Raw genomic sequence first — 10,844 nt, 5'->3', positions numbered from 1 at the left:
CTCATTTGTCAACATTTCTTGAAATTTGTGATACTATAAAGCTTAATGGTGTTAGTGATGATGCAATTAAACTTCGATTGTTTCCATTTTCACTAAGGGATAATGCCAAGATTTGGTTACAATCTCATCTACCAAACACTTTTACTACTTGGGCTGAATTAGTTAAGGCTTTTCTTAACAAATTCTTTCCATCTGAAAAAACTGCTAAACTTAGAATAGATATAACTAGTTTCTCTCAACAGGAATGAGAGACATTGTACGAAGCTTGGGAGCGCTATCGGGAGTTACAACGAGATGTCCTCATCATGGTCTCCCTGATTGGCTAATAGTTCAAACATTTTACAATGGTCTCACCTATTCGACAAAGACGCATGTAGATGCGGCAGCAGGATGAGCATTGATGGGAAAGTCAGCTGAGAAATCTCAACAATTGATTGAAGAAATGGCTGCTAATAATTATCAATGGGTCAACGAACGAGGTAATACAAGGAGGACCGCATGTATGCTTGAATTAGATATTTTGAATATGTTAAGTATAAAGATGGATAATGTGGTTAAGATGCTTAATAGGCAAGTTGGTTCTAGTTTTAACCAATGAGTAGTTGTTGTGTGTTGTACTAACTATGAAGGAGATCATGATGATTCTATGTGTTCTAGTATCGAACAGGTTCAATATCTCAACAATTACAACTGTTCACCTCAAAACAATCCATACTATAATACCTATAATCCAGGGTAGCGTAATCATCCAAACTTTGAATGGAATGATCAAGGGAACTGTATATCTCAGTCCATAACTTTTGATGATTACAAAATAATTAGATGTTACTAATATTTTTTGAAGAGATTGTTTTAGGAATTGGAACAAAAATAAGGTCAAAGACTTGAAATCAAAACAGAATCAAAGATTGACAAATTGCTGAAATAGCTGTCGGACGCACAAAAGGACCATATCGGACGGCCGACAACCATTGAGTAACTTCGGATGCATGAAGAACTCACACTCGGACGTCTGAAGATAATAAGCCATGTCTTCTATGATCACTAACCTCGATCAGACACACAATACCTCAGTACCGAACGTCCGAAAAACATTGCGGTACTTCGGACGCAATGCACTGAAAGCACCGGATGTCCAAAAGAAATGAAGAATGATTTATATCTTACCTTCAGACCTTTATTGTGGAAGGACCAGACGTCCTAAGAATCTCAAGAAAATGTTTTGAACTCACTGTCTTCATTCGGACACAGAAAATCATAGTACCGGACGTTCGACACCACCAACGACTAGTTGATTTTTGAGCTGCTTTCTATCCGTTGACAGTCTTAATCGGAGAATTTTTTGGTCTCCTATAAATAGAGAATAATCAACTACTTCAAGATAATTTTACACATTAAGTTTACATCAGATCTTGAGTAATGCAAGTGTAAAAATACTCTAAAAAGAAGATTTGTACTCTTAGTTGTGTAATTTTCATTTAGCTTTTCAAATGTGATTCAGTTTCTTCAATAGTGTAGCTTTGTGAGGGTTATCCGAATGATTGTAAAACTTTCTTGCTTGATTGAGTGAGACTTGAGGCAAGGAGGAAGTGATCCTTCTTTTGTACACAAGAGATTGGTTGTAAGTTGATCAACTTGAAGAAACTTGGTATATAAAGTGATATTCAAACTTAAGTCAAGTTTGAAACTTGATCTGCCATTCTATCCCTTTATTTACTGTCTTGAAATATATATTGCTTATTTCTTCTACTCACAATCACTTGTGCTAATCTATTAATTGTTTCTTTGTGAGGTCCTTTAGAAAAAGAAAGCAAGTTCTAGAAAAAGTGACTCATATCTTGGCTTGTTTTTAAATAACCTAATTCACCCCATCTTAGGTTGTCTTCGATCCTTACAATTGGTATCAGAACTTGGTCTCCTAGAGATTAAACTCAATCGGCTTGGGAGTAAAAATGACAACCAATAATATCATGTTTTTTGAGGGACAATCTGTCACTAGACCTCCAATGTTCAATGGGTCAAACTATGTGAATTGGAAGGAGAGGATGATCATTTTCTTACAATCTATTGATATTGAGTTATGATTTATTGTTAATGAGGGTCCATATGATGCTTCTATTATTGATGATAACGCTCATAGGCCGAGACAAAAAATAAGAAGTGAGTTGACTGCTGATGATAGAATTCATCTTACTCTAAATGCCAAGGCTATGAATGTATTATATAGTGCTCTAGATTCAAATGAATCCATTAGAGTCAAAGGCTGCAGATCTGCAAAAGAAATTTGGGATAAAGTTAGATAAATTCATGAAGGAAGCGAGAATGTGAGAGAACAAAAGAAGTTCATCCTGATCACTAAGTATGAATCCTTTATGATGGAACCCCATGAAAATATTGACAAGATGTACTGCAGATTCAATGATCTTATCAAAGATTTAGAAGTGCTTGAGAAGAACTACTCGCTAGGTGAGAAAAACAGAAAAATTCTGAATGCATTATCAAAGGATTGGGAGAGTAAAGTGACTGCCATAGAGAAAGTTAAAGATCTAAATATACTACCTATTGAATCTCTTATTAACTCTCTAATCTCTTATGAGTTGAAACTCAAATCCAAGGTGTAGGAAGAAGAAGACACAAAGATGAGGAGGAGTATTGCTTTGAAAGCTTTACAAGATGAATATGATATAGCCTCTCTGGATGGAGAAGACATGGAAGGTAATGACAGCGACATTGCACTCATCACAAGAGATTTCAAAAGGATACTCAACAAGAGGAGATTCAGAAAAAGTGATCCGAGCAATTTCTTCCTGAATCAATCCAACAACTTGAAAAATAAAGGGAAACCAGAGTTTAACAAAAGCAAACTGATAAGTGCTTGAATGCGGCCGACCTAAATATTATGTAAATGAGTATCCAATAAAAAGGAAGAAGGAGAGCAAGGTTGAACAAAAACCAAGGTTCAACAATTTTCAGATCACTTGGAATGACTGCAATTCAGAAGGTGAAGTCGAAGAATAAGAGAAATCTGCCCAAGAGGCCTTCATGGCCATTGGTGATGAAGGGGTAACTACGTATAACTTCCTAACTGATAGTGATAGTGAATCTGATGATGATGTTAATTCGTTTTTAGAAAAAATGCACAATAGTTTGAAAGAATCTTATGTCAGAAACAAGAAACTAAAACAGAAGATCAGCTTTTTAATTCAAGACAATGCAAATCTTTATCGACAAAACAAACACTTGAACAATGAAAATGAAAATCTGAAAAGGATTGAATTAGATTTGCATGCTAAACTCGATAGAAAAATAAATTTCTGTGACATATTCAAAAACGAACAAAATTGTTTAAAAAGAAGAATAAATGATCTTGGCCAGTGGCTTCAATATTAGAAACAGAATTACTTTCAAAGGAATGTCAAAAAATCTCACTTTAGCACTCATCAGAATAAGTTAAATTATCATGTAAATGATTTTAGCATCTATAGGAAAAGCCAAGTTAGTTTTGTTAAACCTGTTCATTTAAATGATTCATCAACTATGTGTAACTTTTGTTGTCAATTTGGTCACATGAATAGCAACTGTTATGTTAAGAAAAATATGAGAAATGGTATGAGATGCATGTGGATGGTTAGACATAATGCTAACTCTCAAGGAACCAAAAAATAATGAGTACCAAATATTATCTTGTGAACTTTTGTGTAGGCGAATTTGGTAAACATTGTTAAAGAATCAAAATGGTTCATAGATAGTGGATGCTCAAGACATATGATCGGTGATGCATCACATTTCATCAAGCTCAAACCAAAAGTAAGTGGAAAGATAACTTTTGGAGATGATAATAAAGGCAAAGCTGTTGGAATTGGTGATGTTGGTAAGAATGGTCAAACTTTCGTTCATAATGTCCTTTTAGTTGACAACCTGAGCTATAACTTGCTAAGTGTTAGCCAATTATGTGATAGGAACCTGTCTATGTTATTTAAAAAACATGAATGCCTTGTTCTTGACTCAAAGTTCAACATTGTTTTCAAAAGAAAAGAAGTTAATGACATTTATATAGTTATTCTTGAAAAAGTTGATTCTTCTAGCCTTAATTGTCTCAAAGTAGCAAATGAGGATCCCTGGTTGTGGCACAAAAGGCTTTGTTATTTCAATATGAATTTGCTAAAAGAGATTTCTAAAAAGGAACTGGTTAGATGGCTTCCAAAACTCAACTTTAGTAAAGACCGTATCTGTGATGCTTGTCAATTTGAAAAACAAGTCAAGGTATCTTTTAAATCCAAGATATGTGTTTTTACTACAAAGCCCTTAGAACTCTTATATCTTGATCTTTTTTGTCTTACTCAAACCACAAGCCTAGGTGGCAAAAGATTTTGTTTTGTTGTTGTTGATGACTATTCTAGATACACTTGGATGATATTTCTTGCACATAAAGATGATACCTTCAAAAACTTTGTTTCACTGTTTGCTAAGGTTCAGAATCTGATTGGTTTGAAAATCATAAAAATCCGAAGTGACAACGGCACAGAATTTCGTTTTTGTGGCTTTCTAGAATTTTGTGACAACAATGGCATTACACATGAGTTTTCTATTGCTAGAGTTCCCCAACAAAATGGAGTGGTTAAAAGGAAAAATAGAACTCTTCAAGAGGCTGTTAGAACCATGCTTAGTGAATGCAATTTACCAAAGTACTTTTAAATTGAACCTATAAACACTGCCTGCTATACCATGAACAGAGTTCTTTTAAAACCAATCTTGAACAAAATATCGTATGAGCTATTGTTTGATAAAAAGTCTGTTGTTGGTTATTTTAAAGTCTTTGGCTGCATATGCTTCATTCTAAACATCAAGGAGCATCTTGATAAGTTTGATAAAAAATCTAATGAGGGGATCTTTTTGGAATATTGTGAAAAATAAAAGAGACTTTAGAGTTTATAATCGTAGAACTCTGATTATAGAGGAAGTTATACATATCACTTTCAATGAATCTGGTGGTGACATTTCCATGAGTTGTGATGAACATGATGATGCAGGTGTTCAAGAAGAACTAAAGAAGCTAACAATCAGTAACCAAGGCACAGGTTCATCAGAAAATTATTCAAAGGAAGATGAAAATCAAGACAGTCCTGCTAGGGAAGACAATGACAGAGACACTACCATTCCTAATGAACTTTCAAGAGCCTAGAAATTTATCCAAAACTATCCTAAGGAACTTATCATTGGTGATCCATCTGAAAAGGTCAGAACATGTTCCTCTTCTAGACAACTAATAGATAATTTTGCATTGGTCTCACATTTTGAGCCCAAAAATGTTGTTGATGCATTGAAAGATGAGATCTGAATTTTAGCCATGGAAGAGGAGTTAAATCAATTTAAAAGAAATAAGGTTTGGACATTAGTTGTTAGACCACAAGATCATCCTATCATTGGCACTAAGTGAGTATTTAGAAACAAAATGAATAACAAATATGAGGTAGTTAGAAATAATGCCACATTGGTAGTTAAGGAATATACTCAAGAAGAAGGAATAGATTTTGATGAATCATTTGCACCCGTAGTTAGGTTAGAATCTATTAGAATATTTTTGGCTGTTGCATGTTTCAAGAATTTTAAATTATTTCAAATGGATGTTAAAAGTACTTTCTTAAATGGTTTTATAGATCAAGAAGTTTATGTTGATCAACCCCTTGGTTTTGAAAATGAAATTTATCCAAATCATGTTTTTAAACTCTCAAAAACTTTATATGGATTAAAACAAGTTCCAAGAGTATGGTATGAACGTTTAAGTGATTTTTTGATTGAAAATGGCTTCAAAAAAGGTATAGTGGATACTACTCTTTTTACTAAACAAAGTTTACGTGATCTTTTAATTGTACAAATATATGCGGATGATATTATATTTGGTACTACTAATGAGAGTTTGTGCAAGGACTTTTCCAAAATCATGTAAAAAAAGTTTGAAACAAGCATGATGGGAGAATTAAATTTCTTTCTTGGACTCCAAGTGACACAAACCCAAGATGGAACATTCATCAATCAAACAAAATACACCAAAAAACTGCTAAAAAGATTTGGAATAGAGGATTCAAAGCAAGTTGGAACACCCATGTGCACATCTACCAAGTTTGACAAAGATGAAGAAGGTACAAAAGTTGATGAAAAGAAATATAGAAGTTTGATTGGTAGCTTGCTTTACTTAACAGCTAGTAGGCCTGATATCATGTTTGCTGTGTGCTTGTATGCTCGTTTTCAGTTTTGTCCAAAGGAATCACATTTAAATACGGTAAAAATAATCTTTAAATATTTAAAAGGAACTTTGAATTTTGGCCTTTGGTATCCTATGTGTCATGAACTTCCCTTGTGTAGATTCTCTGATGCTGATTTTGGTGGCTGTAGACTAGATAGAAAAAGTACAATTGGTATATGTAATTTTCTTGAAAATTGCTTAGTATCCTGGTTCAGCAAGAAATAAAATGCTATTTTATTGTCTACAACCAAAGCAGAATATGTTGCTGCTAGTGTTTGTTATGCTGAATTGTTGTAGATGAAAAACACATTGAATGATTTTGATTTATTCTATAATTGTGTGCCTATGTTTTGTGACAACACTAGTGCCATCAATTTGACAAAAAATTTCATTCAACATTTTAGAACCAAGCACATAGACATTAAGTATCACTTCATTCGCGATCTTGTCCACAAGGGTGAAACTTGTGTTCAATATGTTTGTTCTAAAGATCAAATTGTTGATATCCTCACCAAAGTCCTTCCACTAGATCGATTTGTGTATCTGAAAACAAAACTGGGCGTTTCAGAAAAAATTCTCTAAGTTTCTCTTTGGTCACTCTTTATCAGACGTCCGATAGATTAGAACGGACGTCCGACAGTGTTCTTCACCCCTTTTCCAGAAAAATTCGGGTTCGGACGGGTTGCGTCGGACGCGTAACTTCGTTCGGCCGTCCGAAACTCAAAAATTGCTTCATATAAGGAAGTCACCTACCTTATTAAGTTCATTTACTTTCTTAGTCACGGACGTAACCCTTCAGTTTTCTCTCAAAATTTAAATTTCAAATTACTCTCTCCTCTAATCAAGTTCCAAGAAATTGATTCAATCGACACCATTACACTCCTATTGCCCGTTATCTGGACATAATAACATCTTTCAACTTCCAACTGCCTCATAATTCCTAATTCGCATCTGAAACCCTAAACTCTTAAAACTTACTCCTTGTGGTTGGTTCGTGCATCAATATTAGTTCATATTGCATTTTTCATCTATCTCATATACTCTGCACCACTCTCTACTTCAACATCCAACTACATTACATCATGGTTAGAATTAGAGGTGGTTCTGCGGGGGTTAGACGCTCTTTTAGATTTAGGGATGAAGATATTGAAATTGTGGAACCCTCCACCAAAGTATCCAAAAAGAAAATTGCAAATCGAGGTGGAAAGGTGAAGCAAACTGCTCAAAGAAAACGAGATACTCCAACTGTTGAGCCATCTGATGAGCAGATGGAAGAGCATCACTCTGAAGAAAATCTAGTAAGTAGGAATGAAGAAGAAATGGAAGAGCCCACCCATGCTGAAGTAACTGTCACGAAATTACCTGGGAGAAGAAAAAGATCTGCCCAAAAGAGAAGCTCTGCTCAATCTAATGCAGAGAAAAATGCTGAGGATCAGCACACCCCTAAACTATCTACCAGAAAATCTCCACGAACAAGGCCTGAGATTCAGAATACTGAGTCGTCTGCCAAGCAAAGTGTAAAAAGGAAACGTTCTGCATAAGAACCAGAGACTCAACCTGCCAAGGAACCTATTCCTCTGTCAAAATTCATTGATGATGAGGCCAGAGACAGATTTGAGTTGGTCTCACAAAAGGGATTTATCACTCAAAGGACCATTTCTCCTTTTGAATTTCGTAAGCTTGACCTCGAACCTATCATTAAACTTTTTGAGTTCCAAAAATGGGCTCATCTTCTGTCCATCACCAACACTTTTTACCCTGATATGCTTCATCAATTCTTTGCAAATCTTAGAAAGGATAATTCACACACAGAACTCATCTCTAGGGTCAGCTCTGTAGACATCACATTAACTTCTGACATTGTGAACTCTATTATGAAAACAAGAATTGAAGATGATGTTAAAGGAAAAGTTACAAATTTCTTTTCATATGAGGAATATCCTTCCGCTTATCATCATTTTCACGTTGCTAAACTCATGACCTATTTTCGATCGCACTTCAACACTCATGTTAAGGCAAGATTAGAAGATCTTAACTCTCAGAACTTGATCACTTTTACCATTATTTCAAATCTGTTGGTGCCCACTGATGGCCACAAAATTGAGCTTTATCTATTTTACTATTTTGTTGAAAAAATCAGAATTAACTTTAGGTTTGTGATGTGCAAATTTCTGCTCAAGATTAGCACTGATAGTCGTAGGAAGCTCTCTTATGAAAAATTTCTGACTTCTATCTTTGCCCATTTTAAAATTCCTTTTACTGGAAAATCACTCCAAGACAGTGCCTCAACAGTTTTCTCACAAGCATATTTTGAAAGAAAGAATCTAAAATTTTTTGAGAGCCAATGGTGTTATAAGGAGATAATTGCAGAGATTAGGAGAAAGAACCTTCACGAAACCCCTGTCTCTCCTAGGACTCCTCGTGATCAGTCCATGTATGTCTCTCCATTCACCATCCACCCTAGAAAATCAGCCAGCAAGTCACTCTCTTCCAATTCTGGGTCATCTCCTTGCTTGAGGATCTCAAACAGCATGGTTTACTCATTGAAGATGGTCTCATGATGACCATGTCCCCTGCCCAGCAGTCTATTTTTATTGAAAAAAGAAATCTCCTTGTGCCTCCAATCCCAGAATTCAATGAAAATGCTCATCAAAAAGAGCCAAGACCTTAACCCACAGAGCATACTCCTGGTACTGAAACCACTCTAGAAGCATATGCTTCTAGCTCCCAGCCCAAAGATAAAGGCAAAGCTCCGATAACTGAGGAGGCAACTGAAAAAGATGATGAAGAGACTGAGGAAGAAGACCAAGTGGATCCTGAGCAGTTTCGTCTAACCAGGAGAAGGCCTGGATCATTTAAAATCATCATCTAAGCACTGTTAGGACACTGCACATCATCATTAGGACAATAGTTCATCTTTTGCACTGAAAAACCTTTAGTATGCTATGTATTAAGGATCAAATTCTTCTATTGGTCTATAAAACTGGTGCTATTCTGTTAATTGATGTTTCTTTTATGATGTTTCTCCTATGAATGGATGTCTTTTGTTGTGAATGATTCTGGTTGGCTTTTGCTGATTACTGCCTGTTTGGATGGTTACTGATACTGTTGTTGATATTGTTGGATATCTTTTGTCTGCTTGATAACTCCTATTAAATGTTGACAAATCTGTTTGGTACAAATATTGATCATATGGCTGTTTTATAATGACAAAAAGGGGGAGAAAATGGATAATGGATATGGAACTTATAAGTGAAGGGGAGTTGCGAATATTCTCACAAAATGGATATGGAACCTATAAGTGAGAGGGAGTTGCGAATACTCTTGCATTATGCAAGGGGGAGCTGCTATCAAAATTTTAAATTTCTTTTTGTTCCATCCAATGTTTTGTCATTATAAAAAAGGGAGAGATTGTATATCTCAGTCTATAACTTTTGATGATTATAAAACAATTAGATGTTACTAATATTCTTTGAAGAGATTGTTTCAGGAATTGGAACAAAAATAAGGTCAAAGACCTGAAGTCAAAACAAGATAAAAGATTGACAAATTGCTGAAATAGCTGTCGGATGCACAAAAAAACCATATCGAACGGCCGACAACCATTGAGTAACTTCAGACGCATGAAGAACTCACACTCGGACGTCCGAAAATAATAAGCCAAGTCTTCTATGATCACTGACCTCGATCGGACATACAATACCTCAATACCAGACGTCCGACAAACGTTGCGGTACTTCAGACGCAATGCATTGAGAGCACCGGATGTTCGAAAGAAATGAAGAAGAATTTATATCTTCCCTTCAGACGTATATTGTGGAAGGACCGGACGTCCAAAGAATCTCAAGAAAATGTCTTAAACTCACTATCTTCGTTTGGAGGCAGAAAATCAGAGTACCGGACGTCTGACACCACCAACGGCTAATTGACTCTTCAACTGCCTTCTATCCGTTGACAGCATTAATTGAAGAATTTTTTGGTCTCCTATAAATAGAGAATAGTCAACTACTTCAAGATAATTTTACACATTAAGTCTACATCAGATCTTGAGTGATTCAAGTGTAAGAATATTTCAAAAAGAAAATTTGTACTCTTAGTTGTATAATTTTCATTTAGCTTTTCAAGTGTGATTCGGTTTCTTCAATAGTGTAGATTTGTAAGGGTTATTCGAGTGATTGTAAAACTTCCTTGCTTGATTAAGTGAGACTTGAGGCAAGGAGGAAGTGATCCTTCCTTTGTACACAGGAGATTGGTTGTAAGTTGATCAACTTGAAGAAACTTGGTATATAAAGTGATATTCAAACTTAAGTCAAGTTTGAAACTTGGTCTGCCATTCTATCCCTTTACTTACTGTCTTGCAATATATATTGCTTATTTCTTCTACTCACAATCACTTGTGCTAGTCCATTAATTGTTTATTTGTGAGGTCCTTTAGAAAAAGAAAGCAAGTTCTAGAAAAAGTGACTCATATCTTGGCTTGTTTTTAAATAACTTAATTCACCCCCTCTTAGGTTGTCTTCGATCTTTACAGGAACTAACAAAAACCAATGAATCGACCAAAATTTTAACGAAAACAACCACTTCCGGAGTCTAAACCAAC

General features: G+C 35.2%; 1 non-coding gene across 1 annotated transcript; it reads right to left on the bottom strand.

The window, feature by feature from the left end:
- Nucleotides 1–206: 206 nt before the first annotated feature.
- On the bottom strand, nt 207–312 carry LOC113736131 (small nucleolar RNA R71). Its single transcript, XR_003459622.1, has one exon. It is a non-coding gene; the product is annotated as a small nucleolar RNA R71 (small nucleolar RNA).
- Between the last annotated feature and the right edge of the window lie 10,532 nt (nt 313–10,844).

This window comes from Coffea arabica, chromosome 3c (genome assembly GCF_036785885.1).
Source record: "Coffea arabica cultivar ET-39 chromosome 3c, Coffea Arabica ET-39 HiFi, whole genome shotgun sequence".
Lineage (NCBI taxonomy): Eukaryota > Viridiplantae > Streptophyta > Magnoliopsida > Gentianales > Rubiaceae > Coffea > Coffea arabica.
Note: the sequence above shows the minus strand (reverse complement) of the source record. Positions and strands in the feature narration are given on the sequence as shown.